This window comes from Scardinius erythrophthalmus (assembly GCF_964197995.2).
Source record: "Scardinius erythrophthalmus genome assembly, chromosome: 14".
NCBI lineage: Eukaryota > Metazoa > Chordata > Actinopteri > Cypriniformes > Leuciscidae > Scardinius > Scardinius erythrophthalmus.
In genome coordinates this window covers 4,014,591-4,036,527 of record NC_138234.1, presented here as the reverse complement: position 1 = coordinate 4,036,527, position 21,937 = coordinate 4,014,591, and the positions used below count along the sequence as shown (strand labels likewise).

Sequence of the window (21,937 nt, the reverse complement as noted above, 5' to 3'; positions counted from 1 at the left end):
CTCTGGTCATGCTCACATGCAAATTGCATGAGCTTATTTCACCCATTATATTGAAAGCTCATACATTTACCAGCCCATAGACCGTCCCCTCAAAGAAACAGAACAAAAGTGGACAATAGAGATGGATTTGAAACACCAGGTGTAAACGGGAATGGGCCCTTGTATATTTGTGATCCAACTGACCAAAACGCATCTTAACACCAGCTGTAGACAAAGCCTCACAATCTTCTTTAATCCTTTTGAACATGTGATTGAAACCAAATGTGAGACATTTAAACTGACCAATCAGCAGATTACAGCTTTCCCACATCGTACTGAAGGTGTGACATTTAGCAAACCTCAGATGTACACACACATCTTGGCCGATGAATATCAAATATTTAATAGTTCTCACTACAAAAATGTGATTTACTCAGAGCCCCTAAAGGGACATGGTGATGGAAAAACTATATAATAATGCTATAATTTTAACATTCCCTGTTTTTACACAAACTACACCACGTGTAGCAAAGTCTATTTATTTGATAATTGCTTTTAAATGTTGGTGTTTTAGCAAGATAATAATATTTTGGAATGCGCAAAAACTATTAAGACATATCCATAATTTGGTTGCAGTAATTGTGAACCAGATGTAAAATAAACAGAAAAAAATGCTCAGATAATACTTATATTGTCTTAAAGATAACAAACATCCTTGTTTTTTTGTGTTTTTTAATTGCACCTGGTTCATATTATTTGCTGCTTTAATTCTAATTCACAACTAGATTTTTCCTACTATAACAGAGCTAAATCTGATGAACTGCTTTATAACCTTAATGTTCTTCAGCCTCACTAATGAAGAATCAGGAATAAACACCAACCTCTTTGTTCTTCAGTGTGTTTCATTCTGCAGTGTTCTGGATCTCTCATGTTCTCACTGTCCTTCAATAAACTCTGTCTTTGCAGATTTCAGCTCTTCCTGATGGTTTGATGCTTGTTTCACTTGTAGCTGATGGGAATATTCCAGCATTTATTGGTGAATTGCAGTGGGAGGAGCTTCACTGAAGGAGGAGGAGCTTCACTGAAGGAGGAGGAGGGGCTTCACTGACAGAGGAGGAGTTTCACTGAAGGAGGAGGAGCAGATCTGACAAAATCAAGAAGAAATCATTTAGTGAGTTTTTTTATTCTAATTTACACATTTTAATTCTTTATGGTCACATATCTATCTATCTATCTATCTATCTAGAGAAGTAACTTTTAAGTAAAATTAATGGAAAAGTGTCAACCTCATACTTTATTCCTACATTTATCTTACCTCTCATTAACATATTGGCAAAAAATATATAAAAAATTTAAGGAGTATAACAGTTAACAGACACCAAATATATTTAAGAATAAAGATGAAAGAATAAAACTTAGAAAAATACACTTACAGATTTGCAAGAAACAAATAAAGCAACAATTGAGTTTAACATAATTTGTTTTTGTTTATCATATTTTAATGAAACGTGTTTAAATTCAGATTATTGAAATACACACTGATAAGAAACGTACCTATATCTTGCAGATGTCACAATAGCTGATCGTGTCGTTTGCTCAAATTTGTTGACAATAAAATTAGCTTAATGTGTCAATTTACAGATCTGAAGACATCAGCATAATGAATGAGGAGAAAACAGGATCTATTGACATGAAATAAAGAGGCTTTTCAGCTGCTCTGATAATAGTGATGAGCCATAGACTATCAATACTCATTCAACAAGCCATTCAGGATCAGCACATCATCTCACTTTATTATAAGTATTTGCTGCTAGAAACAGATTGTTTGAGTCAGAATATCTGCTGAAAGACTATTAAAACGCTTTAAAATTACTAATATTTCTCAAATGACACAGAAAACATAGTAATAATATAAAGACAGACACTATGACACCCATCTTTATCAACCATTGTAATTTGTCTATATGAATCTAAATATAGTTTGATTTCCTAATAACAACAAAGTAGTTTGCTAACATCTTACCGTTTTGTATGTGAAGAGAAACCAAATCATGAAGACTGTATTTTAGTTAGCAGACACACGAATCGCGCAATGTTTTTACTCTTCAGTTAATTCTTAGCAGTGTTCTTGTGAGTAATTCTCAGAGGCTTGATAAATACGGGCCCAGACCTTTATCACTATCAGCACTTCTACCTTTACCCAGGGCTCGACATTATCGCTTGTCCGGGACAAGTGGATCTTTTGAAGGGACAAGTAAAAGAGAATTTTACTTGCCCGAACTCACAAGTAGCCTGATTAAAACGTCAATGACAACAACAAAACTAACTAAGGAATCACTAAACGAGAGAATTCTAATTTTATTACATTTATTGTAAGTTGTGATCGATAGTGATCGGATAATAAATGTATTACTGACGGTAACAATGTTGTGCTGTTGAGGTTCACAGCCTCTCGAGGAGAAATCTGAACAAATGAGCGCAGCTCGCACAAAGAAATTCAGTGAACAACACACTGCCTATAAAATCTTTTATATTTTTAACATATGATACAGTTAAGCAACCTTACACACCGAGTGCGCTTTAAAAATGGGGATACCAACAACATTACAAGTAAGTGAATGGTTCAACTGGTCTGGATCATTTAGAGGATCTACAGCTTTAAACAAGGCACCATCAAATATATCTTGAACAGCTTTTGGCCCTGGTCCATTTGTAATCCAAAGCTGCTCTAAATGCTGAATCTAACATTTTTTCTTCCAAATGTTTTCTAATTGATACTTTCATAAAAAAGTCACCTGATTTAACAAGTGAGTTCATATCCCCGGGTTCAGACCCACATGAGACACAGCTGGGATTTCATTTCCGAAATAATGATGACATGCAGGGCAGATTTACATAATCTTAAAAGAGTTGCAATAAGATTTTAAGAAAGGTATATAGACTACTGCCTTGGCTTTTGGCTTGCTTAGTTGGGGACATTTAATATTCAACCATATTACTGATCTGCCTTACTTAAGGTGGACGATGATGCAATTTTTCTTCTAGAAACAATTTTTGTTGTATTATTTTTTTGTCAACACAGTGAAGCTGCTTTGATACAATCTGTATTGTAAAACAAAAAAAGCTATATAAATAAAGGTGTCTTGACTACTGGGTACTCCATTGGTTCCTTCTGGACAATGTAGATTAATTAGGTCTAATAAAACACTAAGGCAGGGTTGCCAACTCTCATGCATCTGGTGTGACACTCACGCTTTCAGCATCAATCTCACGCTCTCACGGACACGCAAGAAATGTCACGCCAAAATCCATTTTTCTCCCCTCTCAATCCATTAATTTTCTGTTGATGACAAGACCACTGCGTATTAATGACAGGAGAGGAGTTTAAGGCCCACAGCTGTAACATCTGCCTACAACGTTCTCACTGCAGTATTCTCTGATCGTTGATTCGCTGAAAACCTTGCACTTGATACGTCAGTTGCGTGTGAAAAGTTCAGAGAGAATTCAGAGCATAGGTTCGGAGTCGGAGCCATTGATAATAATAATAATAATAATAAATAATATTTTTTTTATGAATTCTGTAGATTTGGAATTATATTCGTACCCATTTGCCTTATTTGCATATTACATCATCCTTGATCAGTTTAAAGGAAGAAAAAAGGCATTATCAATAATTTACAACTTGCTGCAAATCTTTTAATTCTCTCTCTAAAACATTTCTGGAGACCCAAGTTCGATTTGAACACAAAAAACGTCTCTGTTACGTATGTAACCCTCGTTCATTGAGTGGGGAAACGGCAATGTTATGTCAGTGAATGAAGAAATGGAGGTTTCGCTTAGAAGCCTATCATCTTAGAGTTCTACAAAACGAGCCAATGGCAAGGGAAATGCCATGGGTCTGCGGAATTTGCATAGTGCAACTCCGCCCCACCGTGTGGGTATGTAAGGACACTGAACTCCAGGCCATTCCAGCGGTACAGCAGTCGTGGTCGAGGGATGTAACGTCTCTGTTCCCTCCTCAGGGAAAGAGTTATATATGTAATCAAGACTGTGTCATGAGGATAACACGGACGAAGAGAGTTAGGCTTAATGCAGGAATATCAAGGGAAACTGGGTGGCATATCCCAGGTGGAATATGTAACACAGCGCCTACCCGTAGGGAGGACTTAGAATACACATATAACCTGAGAGTGGGATGCATATGGAAAACTCATAGGTATCCAGCCCGCATGGTGGCATGTTTCAACTTTGAGTCAAGGGAAAGACATGTCCTCAGTGGAGACTTACCGTGGGGGTTGCCCAACGGGGACCCATACACATGGAGGCACCTAGCCAATCCCGGCATGCACTCTGGTGACAGCATCAACAGTGCAGGAGGAACTCAGGGTCTAAGAAGAACTCATCTAAGTGAAATAGCGAACACATCCAGTCCGTGGAGTGTAATGGCACCGCAAGCGATGACACAGAGCAGGTCCTACTTACTGGCTAGTGAAAGCAGGTACATGAGAGGACACTAGCTCTACCCGGAGATTATACAACCCCAAATCAGAAAAAGTTGGGACACTGTACAAATTGTGAGTAAAAAAGGAATGGAATAATTTACAAATCTCATAAATATTTTGAAATGTCACGCCAAATATTGTCTCATTTTGGATTTCATGAGAGCTACACATTCCAAAAAAGTTGGGACCAGTAGCAATAAGAGGCCGGAAAAGTTAAATGTACATAAGGAACCGCTGGAGGACCAATTTGCAACTTATTAGGTCAATTGGCAACATGATTGGGTATAAAAAGAGCCTCTCAGAGTGGCAGTGTCTTTCAGAAGTCAAGATGGGCAGAGGATCACCAATTCCCCCAATGCTATGGCGAAAAATAGTGGAGCAATATCAGAAAGGAGTTTCTCAGAGAAAAATTGCAAAGAGTTTGAAGTTATCATCATCTACAGTGCATAATATCATCCAAAGATTCAGAGAATCTGGAACAATCTCTGTGTGTAAGGGTCAAGGCCGGAAAACCATACTGGATGCCCGTGATCTTCCGACACTTAGATGGCACTGCATCACATACAGGAAGGCTACTGTAATAGAAATCACAACATGGGCTCAGGAATAATTCCAGAAAACATTGTCGGTGAACACAATCCACCGTGCCATTCGCTGTTGCTGGCTAAAACTCTATAGGTCAAAAAAGAAGCCATATCTAAACAGGATCCAGAAGCGCAGGCGTTTTCTCTGGGCCAAGGCTCATTTAAAATGGACTGTGGCAAAGTAGATAACCGTTCTGTGGTCAGACAAATCAAAATTTGAAGGTCTTTTTGGAAAACTGGGACGCCATGTCATCCGGACTAAAGAGGACAAGGACAACCCAAGTTGTTATCAGTGCTCAGTTCAGAAGCCTGCATCTCTGATGGTATGGGGTTGCATGAGTGCATGTGGCATGGGCAGCTTACACATCTGGAAAGGCACCATCAACGCTGAAAGGTATATCCAAGTTCTAGAACAACATATGCTCCCATCCAGACGTCGTCTCTTTCAGGGAAGACCTTGCATTTTCCAACATGACAATGCCAGACCATATACTGCATCAATTACAATATCATGGCTGCGTAGAAGGAGGATCCGGGGACTGAAATGGCCAGCCTGCAGTCCAGATCTTTCACCCATAGAAAACATTTGGTGCATCATAAAGAGGAAGATGCAACAAAGAAGACCTAAGACAGTTGAGCAACTAGAAGCCTGTATTAGACAAGAATGGGACAACATTCCTATTCCTAAACTTGAGCAACTTGTCTCCTCAGTCCCCAGACGTTTGCAGACTGTTATAAAAAGAAGAGGGGATGCCACACAGTGGTAAACATGGCCTTGTCCCAACTTTTTTGAGATGTGTTGATGCCATGAAATTTAAAATCAACTTATTTTTCCCTTAAAATGTTACATTTTCTCAGTTTAAACATTTGATATGTCATCTATGTTGTATTTTGAATAAAATGTTGAAATTTAAAACTTCCACATCATTGCATTGTTTTTATTCACAATTTGTACAGTGTCCCAATTTTTTTTTGATTTGGGGTTGTAGAATCTCGCGAAAGTGTTGGGTGTCGCCCAGCCTGCAGCTCTGCAGATGTCTGTTAGCGAGGCGCCATGAGCTAGAGCCCAGGAGGGAGCCACACTCCTGGTGGAGTGTGCCTTCACTCCTAGGGGGCATGGACGACCCTGCGTCTGGTAAGCCAAGACAATGGCGTCCACTATCCAGTGAGACAACCTTTGCTTGGAGAGAGCCTTTCCCTTCAGCTTCCCACCATAACAGACAAAGAGCTGGTCTGAGGTCCTGAAACACTGCGTTCTGTCTACATAAGCATGGAGGGCACATACTGGACAGAGTTGCATGTTCACCACCTGATCCCTGAAAGGAGTGGTAGGAACCTTGGCCATGTATCCAGGCCGGGGTCTCAAGATAATGTGAGAGTTAGCCGGCCAGACTTCCAGGCACGCTTTACCAACTGAAAATGCCTGCAGGTCCCCTGCCCTCTTCATGGAGGCCAAGGTGACCAGAAGCGCTGACTACATAAACAGGAACTTAAGCTCCACTGATCACGATGGCTCAAAGGGAGCTCTCTGTAGGGCTGATAAGACCACTGCGAGGTCTGAAGAGGGTATAAGAGGAGAGCGAGGAGGATTTAGTATTCTCGCCCCCCTCAGGAACCTGATGACTGGGTAATGCTGTCCCCCTATTTTCGACTGCAGAAGGTCGTAGTGCGCAGAGATCGGAGCCACGTAAACTATCAGGGTGGAAGGAGACAGCCTTCGTTCCAACCCTTCTTGGAGGAAGGAGAGCACTAGTGATGCGCGGGTCGTCTCATAACCCACAGGCCCCGCGGGTAGCCCGCGGGTCGGGTTGGGGCGGGTAAAGAAATTGTCACTTTATTTGCGGGGCGGGTCATTAAAAACAAAACAAAATAAAAATCCATATATGTTGCATGCAATGTCCAGCCTATATTAAAGATTTGATAATATCAATCTAATCATGTTTTAGTAGGTTCGTTGATAAGGCCGTAGCAATGCAACTTGCGTGATTTCCCCAAACCTTTGGCGTCACGTGACACAGCTCGCGCAAAGCATCTCGCGCTGCCAGCCACAACAACAAAGACGGAGATGGAAGATGAGGTGCGGGAGAAATTGAGGTCGGGTTTTTACGTAATTAAAAGAAAAAAAGGTGAATGATGAATTAGATGAATACAAACGCTGCTTTGTAAATATTGAAAATGTTTAATTCATATCTAATATGACCTGATTTATGGTTCATATTCAGAATCGTCTGTTATTGCCAGTTTACATGGCGATGTTTCCAAGCACTTTCAGGCTGAAATAAAGGCTGTTTTCATTTACATTACAATGCCTAGTATGTCTATTTAATGGTCGCGGGTGCGGGGCGGGGCGGGTTGTAAAAATAGATACAGTGGTGCGGGGCGGGCTGGGGCGGGCCAAATAATTTCATAAAAGCCGGACCCGCAGGTTGGAAAAAAAGCCGACCCGCGCATCACTAGAGAGCACGGACCCCTTCTCTGCGAGAAGAACACCAGGTGACAAAGAGGATCCACTTCAATGCATAGGCGTGTCTCGTGGAGAGGGCCCTTGCAGAATTGATGGTAGCCACCACCTGAGGTGGTAGTGTACTCAAACCTGCCGTGTCCTGTCCAGGACCCACGCATGCAGGTACCACAGATCGGAACGTGGGTGCCAGAGGGTGTCCCGTCTCTGAGAAAGGAGGTCCTTCCTCAGAGGGATTGGCCATGAAAGGGCTGTCTCGAAGAGCACCAGTTCGGAGAACCAAGTCCGGGTGGACCAATAAGGCGCAACCAAATGGACCTGCTCTTCGTCCTCCCTGATTTTGCACAGGACCTGTGCAAGAAGGCTCACTGGGGGAAACGCATACTTGCAGAGGCCCCACGGCCAGCTGTGCATAAGGGAAACCAGGTTGTTCGTGGGAATTTTCCCATTCATTTAAGTTGCCATCGTCAGCATAGGTACTCAGAAGTCCACATGCTCGAAATGGACGACACAAGCTGCTTATAAGCTGCTTATTCCAATGGTGGCATGGACTTTTTCCAAAATTGCATATTAAGTAGCCAAAATGGCCATAGGCCCTGCATGGACACCTCTCGGGACGGTCCACCAAGTGCTTTTGGGGTCCGCTAACTACTATTCTTCACCATTGTCCTCCTCAGTACCACAAAGTGCCTATTATAACCCCTAACCACCTATCCACTTCTTCATTGCCACGAAGTGCCTATGGTGCCCCCTAACCACCTAAACTTCACCATAGTCTTCCTCATTGTGCATGAAGTGCCTATTTTGACCCCTAACCACCTATCCTCTTCTTCATTGCCACGAAGTGCCTATGGTGCCCCCTAACCACCTAAACTTCACCATAGTCTTCCTCATTGTCCACGAAGTGCCTATTTTGACCCCTAATCACCTATCCTCTTCTTCATTGCCACGAAGTGCCTATTGTGCCCCCTACCCACCTAAACTTCACCATAGTCTCCATCCTCGTCCACGAAGTGCCTATTCTGACCCCTAAGCACCTGTTTTTTTGTCTCAAGTCACCATATCTCTAACTCTGTGCTGAAAAGTCACAGGGCCTCGAAATTCAGTATGAGGGCAGCCCAGTGGGCCCCAGGGCGAGATCCTTAGTTTCAAGGTTCTACGTTGTTCCCAAGTGTGTGTTTCAGCGGTTCGGCCTGATCCACACATGGTTCAGCTTTCTCCATCCACAAGGGTCTTTCTGGACCCCAGTGACTGCAGGCAGATCAAGTTTGGGGCCGCCAGGGCCGCTGGCCAACCGGCAAAGCGTCCCACGCACAACTTAACCCATTCATTTTCACAGGTGTTCTGTGGACATTGGGCAGCAAGTGTTTTTTTTTTGTGTGTGTGTAGACGTTCCCCTCTCTGTATGTTTTCGGGGGCCATGTGACGCACATTTCTACGAAGTTTCGGGCTCCTAGCACCTCCAGGGGCCGAACGAGGTCCAGTGATACGTGCAACTTATTCAATGCGATTTCATAGGTACTTCGTGGATGGTGGTCCGATTGCCCCGAAATTGACACATACATCCCGTCACGGGCCCCGGGGACGGGTTCGAGTTGGCACGGTGGTAGTCCAGGGGCCCCCGGTTCTAGATCCTGGATTTCATGGTTCTAGATCGGTTCTAAGTATGTTTCAGCAAAATGGCTTGACAGAAAGGCCCGATCAGCCCGAAACTGACACATGCATCTCGTCACGGGCCCCTGGAACGGTGTCCAGAGTTCCGTGTCCCTTTGAAATTTTTTCACGCTAATTAGCCACCAACAGCCTAGTAGAATAAGTTGCAGGTGGGACATCTAGAAAAAAGGCGACAAAAGGGGTCAAAAGGTCGCAGGACCTAGAGATTCGTCACGGACGACTACCACGGGCCCCCGAATCAGGCCCCCAAGTTTTGTGGCTCTAGATGCTTCCTGAGCCTATTAGGCCCTCTAACCCTAACTGCTGCATTAACGCTAGCAGACACATGTTCCCATAGAGATCAATGTGAGACAGAGAGATGCATAAAAAATAGCAAAAAATAAACTTGGTATCTCTCGACCTAGCCCACTCGCTATGTCGCAGAGGGTCATGTGATGCAACTTTTAGTCGAGTTTGGAGCCCCTCGGGCCCCCGGGAGCTGGGCGGGAGCCACTGACACGTGCAACTTATCCCATTCATTTTCACAGGTGTTTGGTGAAAATCCCACGGAATGGTCCCAATGGCTCCGAATGGCTCCAATTTGAAATCTGTGGCCCCTCAGGGTCCTCTTAGACTGTATGCAAAGACTGGGGTCCGTAGTACCCTGTTAAGTGTTTAATTTGCTGAGCTGGGGATTTTCTGGACTGATAATTTTCCTTGAATAGTTTTTCAGATTTTTTTTAGAATACTTGCCCAACTCTGAGGGACGCAGGACTCGAACGTGTGGTGCGTGACGGACGAGTGTTCGACGCCCCGAGGCATTTGCACAAAAACAAAGGCTGATTTGACCAACTCAAACAGGAAGCGCCCACGCGCATTTTATTTGAAATGACCCAGATAGGCTTTCAGTGGTCCTACAGGAAGTGCCCACCTGTAACTTATTCGACAGGGTTCCTTTAAGCTGTCCGTCATTTTAAGGCTAACTATGCATAATTATGAGCTGTAAAGTATCCCAACATGTTTGATTGTCTTCCCTGTGCACTGTACTCTATGATTTAAGCCATAAAACATTTATAATTATGAATTATGACCTATTAATGCATTGACCACAGACAGCCTACGGAGATCCCGTCAAATAAGTTACAGGTGGGCAATTCCTATGATTTTACAGGAAGTGCCTCGACAGGGTTCCTGTAAGCTGTCCGTTGACATGTCATTTTAAGGCTAATAATGCAGAATTATGAACTGTAAAGTACCCCAACATGTTTGATTGTCTTCCCTGTGCACTTTACTGCATATTTTAAGTAATAAAATATTTATAATTATGAAATATGACCTATAAATGCATTGACCAATGAGAGCTTATAGGGACCCTGTCAAATAAGTTACAGGTGGGCCCTTCCTGTGCCCACCTGTAACTTTTTTGACAGGGTCCCTGTAAGCTGTCCATGGACATGCCATTTTAAGTCTAATGATGCATAGTTCTGCTGATGGGACACATAGGCCATTCGTGGTCACATAGGCGGTCAAGGGGATGATTAGGCTGTTTGTGGTCAGTGTGCAGGGCCCCGGGCTGTCACTTAGATTGGCCGTGGACGAACAGGCCATTCATGGTCACATAGGCAGTCAGGGGGACGAATAGGCTGTTCGTGGTCAGTGGGCAGAGCCCCGGGCTGTCACTTAGATTGGCCGTGGACGAACAGGTCGTTTGTGGTCACATTGGCGATCAGGGGGATCTTCAACCAGGCTCTTCACGGACCCCTGACCGGCGGCCTTGGCCTAAAGAGAGCTAGTGTCTCAGATGAAGCAGTCCGAGCGTTGTGGCTTTCGCTGCGGACGCCATATGCCCCAGGAGCCTCTAAAATAACTTCAGTGGAACCACACTCTTACCCTCAAATTGAAGGCAATTCAGCAGTGACTGCACAATCTCGTTCGGAAGCTGCTCACACATGGCAACGGAGTCGATTTCCATACCGAGAAAAGAGATCCTTCGCACGGGGGAGATTTTGCTCCTTTTCCAGTTAACCCGAAGGCCCAAACGGGCGAGGTGCCAGAGCACCATGTCCCTGTGTTCGCAAACCTGGTCTCGAGGGCGAGCTAGGATCAGCCAGTCGAGATAGCTCAGGACCCCGTGTTGCCAGAGTGGCACAAGGACTGCCTCGAAGATTTTCGTGAAGACGCAAGTGGACAGTGTACTGGTATGCCTGTGCCTCAAAAGCAAACCGTAGAAACGGTCTGTGTTGAGGAAGAATGGAGACATGAAAGTACAAACCAATCTAGTGGACGAGGAAGCCTGTGGTCGTAACCCACCGGTTTTCTTGGGTACAATAAAGTAGGGGCTGTACATTTACATTTAGTCATTTAGCAGACACTTTTGTCCAAAGCGACTTACAAATTAGCGAGTCATCGTGAAGAGGCTACAAAACAGCGCAAGAAGTGCTCAAATTATGAAATACGAAGTTCAGGCGTTGTTCAGAGTAGCATAAGCCCGATAAGCAAGGATTTAAAGGAAAAGGAAAGTTTTTTTTATAAGGTTAAGTGTTCACGGAATAGATGGGTTTTCATGTCTTTTGAATGTTTCCAGGGATTCTGCATTCCGGATGAGGATGTAGAGAGCATTCCACCAGCATGGAACTGTGAATCAGAATGTTCTGGAAAGTGATTTTGTGATGGAACCACGACACGTCGTTCGTTGAACAATCGTAGGCTTCTGGTAGGTATGTAGACTCGTGGGAATGAGTGAAAGTAGGAGGGAGCTGAGCCTGTGATAGATCTGTAAGCAAGCGTCAATGCCTTGAACTTGATGCGAGCAGCGAGTGGTAGCTAGTGCAGAGAGATGAACAGAGGAGTGACGTGGGCCCTTTTGGGCTCGTTGAAGACAAGACGAGCAGCAGCATTCTGAATAATTTGTAGAGGTTTAGTTGCACATGATGGAAGGCCAGCCAGAAGAGCATTGCAGTAGTCAAGCCTAGAGATGACCAGGGCCTGGACGAGAAGTTGTGTTGCATGCTCGGTTAGGAAAGACCAGATCTTCCTGTTGTTGTGCAGTGCAAACCTGCATGATCGAGCTGTCTTTGAAATGTGATCTGTGAAGGTCAAGTGGTCATCAAATATTACTCCAAGATTTCTGACCGACCTTGATGGGGTGATTGATGATGAATCTAGCTGGATAGTGAAGTCGTGTTGCAGAGATGGCTGTAGAAGCCGGACTTTATCTCGGCTGGAGGGACGGTTTCGATCGCACCCTTCGATATTAGGGTGGCGACCTCCGAACGCATGAACTGAATCGCATTGCCGAGCCTGATGGATCTTGTGAGCCAGTGGGACAAATTGGGAAGCTCTAACCAGGCTCCCAAAAACTGAACCAGCAGAGTGTCCCGGTGTGGGGGCAAGGTCATATGCCACGTCCCGACAGAGGAGGCCAGGGAAGGACGAGCATTCCTGGACGAGCAGAGGGGGACGAGAGTGGTGAGGCGAAGCATTGCACACTGACATCCGCGGCCTATGGGGGCTCAGAGATGGGGGTGTCAATTCTTTCTTTAACCACATTAGGGTACTGCCGGCCGTGTGGCCAGCAGCGGGGTGTAGAACAAAAGATTCTCCTCCAGCCCTCCACCAGGGGAAGGAGTGGCCCTGCTACCATCTCCTGCAAAGAGCTGCAGTCCGCAGCTGAATCCCATCTCTGAGCAGTCCGCATCAGGACCAGGGTAGACGAAAACCTACAGGCTTTGGAGGGGTGCTTAGGATCACCACGCCAGGTAGAAGTGCTACGAGGACACAACTGCATCGCAACAGAGCACTCCACCGGGGGACCCCAGTGTACCCTTTAGCCACAGCTCCATCAAAGGAAGAAAAGGTGGAGGAGGCCACCAAATGGTCGCGGGAAAACAATTGAGACTACCAGGACCTCGTGACCTCCTCATGCACCTCCGGGAAGAAAGGTATTGGGGCGGGCGCTGACGGGTGTAATAAAAACTAATCATCCAGTCACGAGCGCTCAGGACAGGGTGGAGTATTTCATTCCAGCCCAGACCGATGCTCGCGGCTGCCTGGGAGAGCATGGCTGACAATTCCAGATCAGACTGGGGCAATGCTGGCGCAACCGAATTAGACAGCACAGCAGAGTCTTCATCTCCGGCAGACTCCAGCTCACCTTTTGATGTGGCGAAGGAAATCATCTCATCATCTGGAGTGCCAAATGAGACACAGGGAGTGTCAGAAGATTGTCCCATGATCTCAGCTTAAACACTCGTGGGTGGCGGTGCACAAAAGGGGTGTGTGGCCCGAGGAAGAATCGTCGGGGCTTTATTAGACACCGTCACCCTCAGGTCACCCTGGCCACCAGCCAAAGTTTCACCTGTCACGGAGGCAATAGGTTGGGGTTTGGTAGAGTGGACTCAACCTCTATGAAGGTCATTGAGTCTTGACCGCAGCACTGCGATGGTCATGTTCACGCAATGAGAACATGACTCGTCCACAAATGCTGCCTGAGTGTGATCTAAACGCAAACACACTAGGCAGCGATTGTGCCTATCGGATGGCAAAACGAACCGACCACACCCAGAAGTGCATGGGCGAGACATCTTTAAAAAGACGTGCCACGCGCAAGATCTTTTGTGAGTGAGAGGAAAAAGCTCAGCAGAGTGCTGAAGCACCCAAGGAGAAGAACACACACTGTTGGCAGATAACTGCACAGATCAGCATCAGGCAATGTGATCTTACTGGAACACGTCGTTGAACCAACACACTGGAGAGCCGATTGTCTCGTAGTGGCATAGTTGCACTATGCACATTTCGCAGACCCATGGCATTTCCCTTGCCAGTTGCTCATTTTTCTAGAACTCGAAGGTGATAGGTTTCTAAGCGAGACCCCTATCACGTCATTCACTGATGTAACTCACTGTGACTGAACAAAAGGGAACTCTGTGTTTGACGTGAACTTGCAGCTTTAAGAGCAGATCTGTATGTTTTTCTGTCCAACTCCAGTTGCGTTCACATACAAATTGTGTAAGCTTATTTCATCCAATAGATAAAAGAATTGAGAAATCCCATATTAACTGGCCCAGAGACACTCCCTCGAAGAAATCTGGACAGAAGTGGTTGAAAGTAGACAAAAGAGACAGATTAAAACACCAGGAGTAAACGTGAATAGGCCCTTGGTATCCTTGTGATCCAATTGACCAAAATGCTTCTTAACACCAGCTTTAAACAAAGCCTTGCAATCTTATTTCATCCCTTCCTTGACCATGTGACTGAAACCAAATGTGAGACATTTAAACTGACCAATCAGCAAATTACAGCTTCCCACATCGTACTTTAGGTGTGACATTAGAGGATTTCGCACCGAAGGAACCTTTTCATATTTCATAGAACTATTGGTGGAAGTACCCTGATTTTGGCGTGTTCACACCCGGAAACTAGGAATGATTTTAGTTTTAGGAACTCCTTTTGGAGGAACTAATTTACTCCTACTTCAGAGTTGGTCTAAACCAGCACTATAGGAACTATCCATTACGTTAGTGTTCGCTGTTTGGCCGAACGCACGCTGTAAACACACAGATTAAAGCCTTCATATATACTATAGAAACTAACTCTACAAACATGTAAAACAGTGATAGATGGGCCTCTTAACCTTTACGCTGAGGAGAAAATCCAATGCAACTTTAAAGGGACCAAGAGAAACATGATTATGTATTTCTACTCAGCATGACTTTTAGATGTAACTAAAGTAAAATTATAAAATTATTTATTCTTGATGCAAGGAGGAGCAGACAATAAAAATGGACAATAAAAGTTTAATACTTGGTGCACAAAATACAAAAAGAAAGTAAAACTGGAAACAAATAAGACAGATCTCTCTCTTTATTGACTAACAAGATAGCAAAGCATCTCAATCAGCCTCTTCTTCAGCTTCCTGAGCAAGAACAGTTAGTAAAAAATGTTTTAAAAAAACACTTGCACTTTTAAACATATAGATTATATTAAGCAAAATTAAATATGCGATATTGCTCTTTGGGAAGGAAGTTTATCTTTGAGTTGCCGCCTCATGACTTCATAACTGGCTACAGCCGTGATTGTGGCTGGTTTAGACAAACTAATAGGAAAGAGAGGTGGCATTGCACTTGAAAGTGCTGGAACTGAAGATAAGCTACTTAATGTGAGATTTTGTATGACTGTGTAGAGCAGATAATTGAGTGAAGCTCTTCCCACATGCAGTGCAGTGATACGGTTTCTCTCCAGTGTGGATCCTCTTGTGTGTTTTCAGGGATTCTAACCGATTGAATCTCTTGTTGCAGAGTGAACACTTGTAAGGTTTCTCTCCAGTGTGAATTCTCTGATGCCGTTTCAAAACTACAGCTGTGATAAAAGTCTTCCCACACTCAAAGCACATATGATTTCTTACACCAGTGTGTATTTTCTGATGTGCTTTTAAATTCTGCGGACGTGAAAAACTCTTTCCACACAAAGAACATGAATGTGGTTTCTCCTGTGAATGAACTTTCAAGTGGCTCTTCAGGTTTGAAGCTTTAAAAAATGTTTTACCACATTGATCACATTGATGCAGTTTCTCTCCAGTGTGGATGATCATGTGTTTCTGAAAGTGTCCTTTATGTGCAAAACTCTTCCCACACTGATCACATGTGAATGGTTTCTCTCCAGCGTGGATCTTCATGTGTTCCTGAAAGTGTCCTTGATGTCTAAAACTCTTCCCACACTGATCACATGAGAACGGTTTCTCTCCAGTGTGGATCCTCATGTGAACCTTGAGATTCTGTTTGTATGTGAAACTCTTTCCACACTGAGTGCAAGTGAACGATTTCTGAGATCTTCTTTGATGTTTCTCCACTTCTTCATTCTCATCCATCGGGCCTGAAATTAAAGTTAAAAAAAATGCTCAGTAAATCAATATAAGAGAAATTATGTAGTAAAAAAAAAAAAAAAAAAAAAAAAAAAAAAAAACGATGTCATAGCAGAAAGTATTGAGTTGTGTTCAAACAACTGTTATAGAAGATTATGATGATTTTGATCCATTATGTCCCTGGAATTTTCCATTAAAGGAGTACATTAATGTACTAGACATTATTTTTTATTCATTAGAGTCACAAATCTATAGAGCCCCTAATAAAGGCACATTATGATGGGAGGAAAAAATAATATTTCAATGCTTTTGTGTTCCCGCAAGACACTTTTTGATACTTTTTTGTTACATTTAGGTCCCATTGCATGAAATTTTCACTTTATGAGATTTTTTTTTAACCTTAAAGGGCATATTGCAGGTTAGAGTACCCAGTAAGCCAATGTATGGAAAAATAATGTAGGAGCTAGATTTAAATATAAACATATACTTATAAAACGCTATTTAGGATTCTGGAGTCATTTTTGTGAGTAAATTTTACTTCCATATTTGAAAACCGCTGAACCGGAAGTGACGTAACGGGAGGGAGAGTGGTCAAAGTAAACAATAGGAAAGCAATGGATCGCAATAACAGCTCGGACGCTGAGAAAATTGTAGCCTAAATGTTTACTCATATGATATATATAATTCATATAATTGATATATATAATGATATCATATAATTATGAGCCTGATATGAAGCCAAGTGAGCAGGACAGGCCAGGATTAGACAGAACAACGGTGAGTTCTGGTGTGAGGAGATCAGGGCGAGAGAACAGTGTTAGCTTATTGATGTATTCACGTTAGCCGATGATATGTATAACACAGAGTTTCCGCTAGAAAAAAATGGTGCCGGTCACTTTGAGGTTTCGTTTTCCGGACATTTTGATAATATGCCGGTCAAATATCGCCTCTTAATTAGTCAAGTTGAGGAAAACTGGAGGCAGGCTATGTAACTTAAACAAGTAATAAAAACTCAGTGAGTGTTTTGGCGCAATTTTCTGACGTCATGGGATCACAACACTAAGAGATAGTAAATCTTTTCCTGGATTTTTTTGTGCGTTCCCGAGATTAGACCTTCCTTAACATAATGCCGAAAACCCGAAGTCTCTAGGTGGTCTGGTTGAGGAGTAGATAGAAGTGCAAGATTGGTGCGCACAGACGCACAGAACAGAAATCATGAGTTAACAAGCGCAATTTTTTCCGGTGGAAAATTGCGCTAAAAATGACATAATCAGGCCGAATGCAACATGTTTATTAGCCTAACTTTCAAATAAAAAAAACGAAAAAAAAAAACATTAACGTCCGATTGGCGTCAATCAACTCCAATTGTTTTTACTATGGTTTCACATTCATAGTTTAACAAACCATTTTCTACTATGGTTTTGTACGTTTCTTCATTCGGATCTATTTGCAATCCATTCCATTCTAAACAAACAACGCAGTTTATATGGTTCGTCCTTCTTTCATTATTCATTAAGATAATAATTAATAAATGTGCGCATAATTATCAGTGAACTTGATAAATGTTGCAGATATGTTTTGCTATGCATGCACAAACAAATGCCTTTCAACTTAGTTGGCAAAATTCAGAATAAAATGAATGTGCAGCAATTTGTACAAATAGAGAGTCTAGGTCTACTATAACCTACGTGTTGTAGCCATTAAATAAGCTCATTTAGTTTAATATTTGTTAAAATATTATAATGTTATTTTTTAATTTATGTTGATTATGAAAAGTGAACCGCATGAGTAAGATAGGATGCGCAACATAGCCTATCGAGAGACATGGAGCGGGTCAGACATGATTTTGACCACTTAATTAAGTTTGGTTTTGTAGAAAGACTTTTTTGAAGTGAATTTCGTTTTGTATAACTTGTATCTTAATTTTAATATTTTTTTTATCAACCAATATAAGCAGCAAATATAGCATACAATAGGCCTAATCATGCAGGCGCCCGCGCGGTCACTTGCATTGCTCGTGAACTGGAGTGCATCTCATCCTAATTTAACGAAACTCAGCGTATGCCTCACAGACATGAAATATATTTTAAGAAAGCTTGAAATGTATTTTTAACAATTTAAAACGAAAAGAAATAGGCTACTCTCTGATTATGTAATCCATGATGTGCATTTCTCTCTATAGGCGCGTTCACTACGGAGAAGGCAATTGTCAACTTCATCTTTCGAAACGGAGATGAAGGGGAACCCGTTTTTATTTATTATTTTATTTTTTGGCTTATTTTAACTGGCCCATCCAGTTTTCTGGAGGCCCACCTACAATCAAAATCCTGGCGCCGCTAGTGCTTCGCAGCGATCTGATATCAAGAAATAACAGACCGCATTCCACATTGGAATTCAACCAAGCCATGTAATAATGTTTAATAACTTTCAAACGGTAGAGCCTGTTCCTTTACAACATAGCCAAAGGTCGGTGTATTTTTGCTTTATACATCTTAGGCTTATTCTCAAATTCAGATTGTGTTAGGGGGCGGGATTATTAGGCAATTTTAATCGGACAATTTGACTGGAGAGTTTTAATTTTGTCGGACATTTCATTTTTTTTCCGGCCAATGTCCGGCAATTACCGGACAACGGAAACCCTGGTATAACACTATGCTCAGATCACAATACTGTACAGATTATCATCATGTATCAGGCAATAGCAAAGCTAGTATTTAGACCCTTACCTGCATGTGTTGTGTGTGTCAGCCATTAGGAGACAGTTTCCAGAGGAAGAGGGACTTTATAAAGGCTTTGAATGGACCCATTTGGTGACAGTGAATAAAAAAATGATCACAGTCACAACTGTCTTACTGTATAAAAACTTTATATGTAGAAAGTCAACAAAAACATTAAAGTCGGTTTGTACAGATTGAAAATGAATTAGAGGACATAATATATTATATTTATAATAATAATAATAATAATAATAAGTGTCGGCTGCAGACTAATAACAATGGATTACATTACAAGTTTATGTAGGATATGTTAATGAATTAAATTAAGACAAGGCACATTTTGTAAAACAGATGTACAATAAGTGATCTCTGACGGATCCGTGAGCGTCATGTTTCCCGCCGGTGGCCGAACCACATGCTGACGGCGGACCGGGCGACCCGATGAAGGAGCCGGGACAGTGCGCACATATCGCCGTCATCATATCACAGGGATTATAATCATCCGGTATATAGTGAACGCTACACACTACCGCATTTTTCAAAGCAGAAGCAGAAGTGAAGTCCCGTCTCTTACCCGGCACAAAACACACACAGGCATGGAAGATCGCAATGTCGTTTTTCTTATTCGGAAACCTGTGGACTCGATGTCCTGACAGGCCATAATTTACAATCATTTACCACGACGATGATTAATTGAAATACAATAACCACCGAAAACACACTGAATCACGACCGCTCCAACTGAACACCAACCTACTCCACACTGAGCGAACGCAGAGCCGGCGAACCACTCCCTGTGGGGACGTAATATGTTTTTTCAAAACGGTCAAGGAAACTTTCACGTTTTCTATTAAATTTGTGCCCTTGTCTTGCAAAACAATTTTTAATCCTGCATTTACTTTTCATATGGTATTTTCATACAAGGTTATATTCATTTTGAAAAAAGATAAAAACCTGCAATATGCCCTTTAATATGAGTTCCCCTAGCCTGCCTATGGTCCCCCAGTGGCTAGACGTTTTGATGGGTGTAAACCAAGCCCTGGGTATTTTTGAGAAAATGAAAGCTCAGACGGGCGAATCTAGAATCTTCCCTTTATGTCATCATGAGGGGAAAGGTCACCTTCCCTTTCTCTTCTTTGCCCACAAAGAGAATTTGGCCCACCCATGAGAAAATGAGCTGCGCGAGCATGATATTGTTTTTTCCTCGAGAGGCATCATGGCTTGCACACAAGCGAAGCATGGCAGTTGCACAGTGTTTGGATGTACAAATGAACACAAAAGTATTTTTTAGTTCCTTCATCCGAGCCTCTAAAGAACCAGTGGGTTATGTGAATGTCTGATGTGTAATTGTTCAAGATCAGACAGATAATCTTTCTCTCAAAGTCGTTCAATACTGTTTATGCATCAGTAAATCAAGCCAGTGACTAAATGATCAACTTCATGTCGTTTCTCTTAGTAGGATGAAAATAATCTTACTTAAACTGTGATTAATATATATACAGAAAGCGATCAAAGAACAATCCCTTTCCAATCGCCCAAGCTGTCAATCACAAAGCGCGAGTTTATCTGGACACTTGCCAAAACTCGTTATGAAATCAATGACGCTGTTACGCAGCACAACGAAGCTCTTACTGTACTTACCTCATGTTTGCATTGGTGAAATCATTAGTGAGAGTGCAGAAACTGCGTTTCAATGATAAGATCTTCATTCACGTGATCAACAGGCTGTCATCTGCTCAATGCTCTTCACTGCAACCTTTTATGTGATGGGAATAGATCTAAATACTTAAACTTCTCACGATTCGTTAATCTCGATAGCTGTAATAGTAAAAACGTATAATAGCTGTAATAGTAAAAATTTTCGAGAGAGTTGACATGTAGCCTAATGCTAGATATTTCATATGCAAGCATGTCAGCCAATCACAGCAGTGGGTGTTTACACTGAAGTCTCACAGCAGCCAATCACAGCAGTGGGCGTTTACACTGAAGTCTCTCAGCAGTCACGCCCCTTCAAAGAGAGCGTTCAAATCAGAGACTCAAATCAGAGACTCAAATCAGGCTAGGAAAAATGCCTTTTATTTCTAAATTATAACAACTTTTGCTCAAAAAACATACTAACATTATAAGGGCACCCCAGGAAACATTCTAAAATAATAAAATAATCCATGCAATGGGACCTTTAACTAGGGCTGTGACGGTATGGGATTTTTTCTTACCGCGGTGAAGAAGCAACAAATATCGCGGTTTGGCGGTTAACCGACTCCTTGGCGCCTTGTCCAAATTCACCGGCTTCCCCTTAATTGTCACCTGCCTCAAAGGCGACACAGTATTTGGCTTAGACACTAGATTCGTGGCTATTTTTTGAATCATTCGGCTAGCGCCGTCAACTATTTCCTATACCATATAAGAGAGATCGCTACTTGCAATTAAAATCTAACTCCAACTGTTTACGTTATGCTTGTCTTTTATTCCTGTGTTTGTTTGTATTTAATTGAACATTATCTGTAAACATCACAAAACCTAGCAGTTAATTAATAATAATCAGACACACACACAAAAAAAAAAAATCCCCCATAGGCTATGTTTAACGGACTGTCCCTCGACTCCCTCCCTTGCACAGGAAGCGTTTTTTTTTCTCCAGAAACCCTTAAACATGGGACTCGCAGAATACAGTAAATTATAAGCAAAATATTAATGTGTTTATAGTTCATATCACACACCATATGCACTCCTGTAACTTTCAGCAAAAAAAAAAAAAAAAAAAAAAACGTGCGGTGATGACCTCACACTGCGGTAGGCATCTCATCAACGCGATATTGCGGTGATGCGGTTATCGTCACACCCCTACCTTTAACATTTTAAAAATACGCAATAATTTTAACACTCCCTGTTTACACAAACTACACCATGTGTAGCAAAGTCTATTTATTTGAGTAGTTTTTTAAATGTTGGTGTTTTAGCAAGATAATAATAAATATTTTGGAATGCGCTAAATTGTATTAAGACTAGGGATGCAAATTATCGATTAATTCATTAATCATTAGTTGATTGACCTTATCGATCGATTAATGATTAATTGATAAGCGGCTATTTTCCTGAGAATGTAAATTTCTCACGGTATCAATAGTGTCTTTAACATAAAAAGCAAAATATTGTTTATACTGAATAAAAATGCATGTTAT

At 42.2% G+C, this 21,937-nt stretch overlaps 1 long non-coding RNA gene across 1 annotated transcript in view; it reads right to left on the bottom strand.

Moving 5' to 3' along the window:
• Positions 1–1,044: 1,044 nt before the first annotated feature.
• The window catches only part of LOC308701482, a 28,241-nt gene continuing 7,348 nt past the window's right edge, over positions 1,045–21,937 (bottom strand). The window contains exon 4 of the long non-coding RNA XR_014031446.1: positions 1,045–1,123. This is a non-coding gene — a long non-coding RNA (uncharacterized lncRNA). The remainder of the gene's footprint in view (positions 1,124–21,937) is intronic.